This window comes from Lathyrus oleraceus, chromosome 5 (genome assembly GCF_024323335.1).
Source record: "Lathyrus oleraceus cultivar Zhongwan6 chromosome 5, CAAS_Psat_ZW6_1.0, whole genome shotgun sequence".
NCBI lineage: Eukaryota > Viridiplantae > Streptophyta > Magnoliopsida > Fabales > Fabaceae > Lathyrus > Lathyrus oleraceus.
Window position 1 is genome coordinate 497997939 of NC_066583.1, and position 6377 is coordinate 498004315.

Here is a 6377-nt window from a genome sequence, read left to right on the forward strand (position 1 = left end):
ACAATCTTCAGTCCCCAAGTTAATTGTTTCTAGATTCTCAAGATGCGGCTGAATGATCTTCTCTTCGTGCTCAAGTAGACGGGTGATCTCGTCAGGAATCTCTTCAACATCATCTTCTTCTGCCTCAAATACAGGGAACTCAAAGTTGGGAGATGGTGTTGGATCATTATGTTCAATGGGTTTGATCAACCTGCATAATGATTTTGGATATAAAAGAGATTTTAGAATTCACACAAGGCAAATCATTATGCAGATGAAAAGATTGATTTTATTCTATTTTTAGGGTTTTATGTGATCACCAATTTCATGCAAAAAGCGAAAAGGGAAAATAATTGGAAAAACAAACATTTAACATGAATTTATTGAATGAAAATATCATTGTATTTATGAGCCAACAATGTCGTCACTCCTCCTTTAGGCATGGGAGGAGGGTTTTTAAACACAATGAACATTACTTTGACTTATGGATAACTGTTGGAACATCAACAACGACCCAATTATTGCAGACCCCTCTAGGGATGACAAAGTTGTCAGAATCTTCCTCTGCATCCTCTTTCACAACAGCAGCTTCCTCATCTTGAACAGTGTGGATGAATCCACCACTCTTGAATAGCCCATGCTTATTGAAAACTCCAGAAGAATACCCTATGCCAGCTCGGGATTTGTTGTCTTCCAGCTTAATCATTTGCCCCAATCCAGTAGTTGTGCCATGCTCAATGGCCAACTTAGCATCTTTATAGGACGCAAATGAAGAAGCTCCTTTCTTAGTAGGCTCAGCAATAGATAAAGCTTGGAACGGCGTTCCAACTTCATCCTCAGCATCTATGTAAGAAAAGGAAGACAAATGACTAACCAGGAGAGCCTTTTCTCCCCCTACCGCCACCAGCTTCTTGTTTTTGACAAACTTCAATTTCTGGTGTAGGGTGGCTGTCACGGCACCTGCCTCGTGAATCCATGGTCTGCCCAACATACAACTATATGATGGGTGAATATCCATGACCTGGAAGGTGATATGGAAATCACTTGGTCCAATTTTGACTAGGAGCTCAACCTCTCCAATCACAGTTTTACGGGACCCATCGAAAGCTTTAACTACCACTCCACTCTGCCTCATGGGAGGCCCCTGATATGAAAATTTAGCAAGAGTGGACTTCGGCAACACATTCAGCGATGATCCAGTGACCACCAGCACATTGGACATGGTATCATCCTTGCAGCTCATGGAGATGTGTAGTGCCAGATTGTGGTCTCTTCCCTCCTCAGGGAGATCAGCATCACAAAAACTCAAATTGTTACAAGCGGTGATGTTTGCAACAATACTGTCAAATTTTTCTATGGTGACGTCATGATCTACATACGCCACATCCAACACCTTTTGCAGAGCTTCTCGGTGTGGTTCTGAATTCATCAACAAAGATAATACAGAGATCTTTGATGGCGTCTGTAGAAGCTGATCTACAACGTTGTATTCACTCCTTTTGATGAGCCTCAGCATCTCATCACAGTCTTCTTTCGCATTGCCATTCTGGCCAACAGAGACAGGAGTCCTCATAACAGAGGCGGGTTTATTGGCAACAAGTTCCGGATTCGGAGCATTCACAGCAATCCCAACCGGGCGTTCAGCATAATCAGCAACATCAGCCCTTCGAACATCAGCTTGGGGTTTTGGTGGAGCCGAGAAAACACGACCGCTACGGGTCAGGCTGCTGACGTCGGTAATATTAACAACAGAGGTAGAGGGAAGGGGCACCTCCTTCCCATCCTCTAATGCCACAACATTGTAGCGATAGGGGACCGCCTTCTCAGAAGAGTATGACGCAGGGCCAGCTGGTTTAATGATCAAAGAGGGAGAAGCCTTCTGCTTGCTGCCATCATACTTGATGACAACGGACTCAGGGATCCGAAATATCGGAGATATTACATTGACTTCATCAGCATCCTCATCAACATTTCGGTTTTGAAGTATCTCAATGACTCCTTTATCCAGCATTTCTTGAACATCTCTGCGGACTTGGCGACATCCTCTCTAATTGACAGTGCAAACTCGACATCTGTCGTGGTCATGCTCGTAATGACTGTACTCACACAGCAGTCTATGCATCTCGACCAGAGATTGTCGAATATGGCTGACATATTTGACTTTGTATTTACCAGGGCAGCCCTAGACCATGTTGACAGAGGGTTTCCCATGCTCGGGTAATGGGTTCTTCTTCACATTAGGACCTACGTCCTCGAAACACAGAATACCACATCTCAAAAGGTCTTGAACCTTGGTCTTCAGTGGGTAGCAGTTTTCCACGTCATGTCCGGGAGCACCGGAATGATAAACACAATGTAGCTCGGGCTTATACCACTAGTGAGGGTTGGTAGGTATAGTCGGTGGGTCTCGTGGAGTAATCAATTTCCTCTCTATCAAAGAGGGATATAATTCGGCATAGGTCATGGGAATAGGATCGAAGGTGACCCTCTTCCTCTCATAGCTTGTACTGGCTTGATTATTGTTTCGAGGCTGGTAGGCATGCTGTTGAGGACGATGTTGTTGTTGTTGATATTGCGGTTGTTGTTGTTGCTGATTATTATTGTGATGCTGATATTGTTGGTTATCTCTGAAAACAGGTGCTATGTGAGCCACCTGATACTGGTTACTGGCAGGACGCACGGTCTTCCTCCTCACTGAGGGTCTTCTTGGTTTAGCATGGGAGGTCACAACATGTGCCTCACCATCTTTCTTCTTTCCAAACGTCCCATACCGTTTGGCAGAAGAGCCTTCTTCTCTGGTCAGGAGCCCTTCCCTGAGTCCTTCTTCCAGACGCATCCCCATATTCACCATCTTGGTGAAATCAGAAGGAGTGCTGGCAATCATCCGCTCGTAATAAAAAGAACTCAAGGTCTTCAGAAAGATCTTGGTCATTTCTTTCTCCTCCAGCGGGGGCACAATCTGTGCTGCTAACTCTCGCAACCTCTGGGCGTATTCTGTAAAAGTTTCCTTGTCCTTCTGGGACATGGCTCTCAATTGATCCCTATCGGGAGCCATATCCATGTTATACTTGTATTGCTTGACGAAGGCCTCGCCAAGGTCATTGAAGGATCGGATGTTCGTGCTGTCCAAACCCATATACCATCTTAGGGCAGCACCAGACAAACTGTCCTGGAAATAGTGAATGAGAAGTTGATCGTTGTCGGTCTGAGTTGACATCTTCCTGGCATACATAACCAGGTGGCTGAGAGGGAAAGTATTTCCCTTGTATTTTTCAAAGTAAGGTACTTTGAACTTTATAGGGATTTTGACATTTGGGACCAAGCAGAGTTCGGCAGCAGACTTGCCAAAGAGGTCTTTTCCTCAGAGAGTTTTCAATTCCTTGCGGAGCTCAAGAAACTGACCATTCATAGCATCCATCTTTTCATAGACATCTGGGCCCTCAAACGGCTCAAAATGGTAGATGGTGTCGTCTACTCTGGGCATAATATGCACGATAGGAGGAGGAACGACTAGGACCGGGCTAGATGCCGGCAGAGAAGCAAAGGTGGGTGTAGGACCCTCAGGCATGAAGTTGGGAGGCATCCCCCACGGAAACCCGGCTGGCATAGCTGTTGGTGCAAAGTGGGTGCTGGCCGCAGGCACGGTTGAAGAGACAATCTCAGAGATGACTGTCCTCTGGGGAGGAGTTAAAGGCGTCGGAGACGACTGGCTCTGGGCAGCCATGAATGACTCCATCAGGGCAGTCAATCTGGCTACTTCCTCCTTGAGTTCACGGTTCTCTGGCTCCAAATGATCCATTAGTCTTGATGCGTTGGCTCGGGTGTAGTATCGGTGAGTCAACTTGTCTTCAAAATAAATGAAGAACACAGAGTTAGACCATAGAACAAGAAGTCTGGAGCAAAACCTGCTTATGCACATGATGCACGCAATGCATATGGTTTAATTTTTATATCAGAGGAACTTTAGAGTCCTATTTGCAAATATTGGAAATATTAAACATATATCACATATGGAAATATCATATCAATAATATCTGGAAATATTTTTACATCAAAGAAGTACAGTCTTGGTAACCAAATACAATACAAGAGAGAAGGAAAATGAACATCCTATGGAACCCCAGAAACAATCATCTAAAGCTCTGGAGACTGGAAGATAAGTTGCACGAAGCCTCTTCACCTCCCTCTCATAGGCTGCCTCCATATCCGCCTTCTCTTTAGCGAGTCGATCGTACTTCCTCTTCCAAAACTTGGAAGACTGAGGAAGTAGAGAAGTCAATGCATCATCAGGATCATCTATAACATGGTGCTCAAGGAACTCTATCAAAGCATCCTTCTCTCTGATCTACTGAAGCAACTCCTCTCGTTCACGGATCCAGGCACGTGAACGGTCTTCGTCTCTCAACTCCTCTACTCCTTGGTCAGGGAGGGTTGAAGGCCCAGCCATAACCAAAGGTGTAGGTCTTGGATACTCATAAGGCATGAGGTACTCGGAAGCTCTCCTCCTAACCCAAAAGGTATAGGGTTCCAAGGCGATACAGTTCTTCGGTCCCAGCTCCTTCCTTCCCTTCCTATGGATCTTGCGCCAAGCGCGGGCCATCCTGCCCTTCAAGCCTTGGGGATCTTTACCCTCCTAAAAGAACACACCCTCTAACAAAATGTTATTAGGTTTATCCTTTAGGGGGAACCCAAGCTGACGACGTGCCAAAATAGGGTTGTAGTTAATCCCACCACATGTACCAAGGAGTGGTACATTGGAGAATTCACCACAAGAGTCGATAATCTGCACACCATCATATACACGGTTGCACCAAAAGATATCATCATTAGTGAGAGACATAGGCCTCGTGGACCACCATAGACATCCTTTGTTCTCCTTGAAGGCGACCGTCTGTGGCAAGTGAGAAATAAACCACTTGTACAATAGAGGCAAACAACACACAATGGTACCACCATCCTTTGCATTCCTCATATGCAAAGAAAAGTAAGTGTCACCCAACAGAGTCGGAACGGGATTAAGAGTAGAGAAAATCCTAATAGCGTTCACATCCACAAACTTGTCGATGTTGAGGAATAACACTAGCCCATAGATGAGAAGTACGAATATGACCTCAAAGGCGTCCTCACTCATGGCCTTCCCATACATAGTAGCTTGAGAAATGAGGAACTCAGAAGGGAGACCTTGAATTCCACCTTTGGTATTCATATGAGCACCAACCAGAGATTCATCTATATGCAACATATCAGCTATCTCTTGAGAAGTAGGAACACTCTCTAAGCCACTGAACGGCAATTGGTCTAGAATAGGTATACCCACAAGGTAGGCATACTCCTCAAGCGTGGGCAAAAGCTGAAAATCCGGAAATGTGAAGCAACGGTACAAGGGATCGTAAAACTGCACCAATACACTCATCAATCCTTCGTCACTTGAGTAGTCAGAACAGATAAAAGCTTCCCAAAACGAGCCTTGAAACCCAAGGGATCTAATACATAGGATGTCAAATTCCTTAGCTTTTTCAAGTCGGGTTGTCTGAAACTGTACTTCTTTGTAATCCTTCTTTGTCTTTCCATGTCTGAAAATTTGCAAATAGACCTCTTAAGTTCCTTGAAAATTTTCTAATTATTGATGATATGGATGCAAATGGGTGCATGAATGCAACAATCACACTCAAGAATCAAGCAAAGCACACCAAACAAAGGTCATGGGATGGATCGTGTCATCCTTAATATCAATCATCCATTTTGGTGGATTATGGTTTACACCTTATGAACACCCAAGTTCCATTGATATTAAGGATACAGGAACGGATCAACCATGAATCAAGGGTTTGTTGCAAGTCACGAGCATGGAGTCTTGGTTAAGAACCACCCAAAGGGAGTGTACTAGGGTTTAAACCGGCCAAACATGTTCTACAAGAGGTTCCCATAGTCATCATCCCATCTTTTGGATATTATCGGATAAATGACTACTCGTATTCCAAAAATATTTTCAAGAGAGACTCTTATGAGTGTAGTATCGCGTAACAATCGTATCAAATCTTACACTTGAACGACTTTCGCACTACATCCTAAGAATAGGCCAAGATGGGCTTGGTAAACTAAGGTCCTTGGCTTCTAAGGTCTATATTGGAAAGAGTAATGTCTAACCACAACTACTTGTGTGACATTATTGATCCCAACATGACCTTCACCAAGTGAATGGGCTTGCAAGTCAACTTGCTAAGGAATAACTCCACACAAATCAACAAGACTATGCCATTCTCCTATCCTAAGTGCACTCGAGTTCGGGTATAGAACTCATCTCACAAAGATCACCAAGCATACAAGGAATTAATATTCAAGCAATTCAATCATTACATACAATACAGTAATCCCAAATTGCACAAAAAATATGTCAC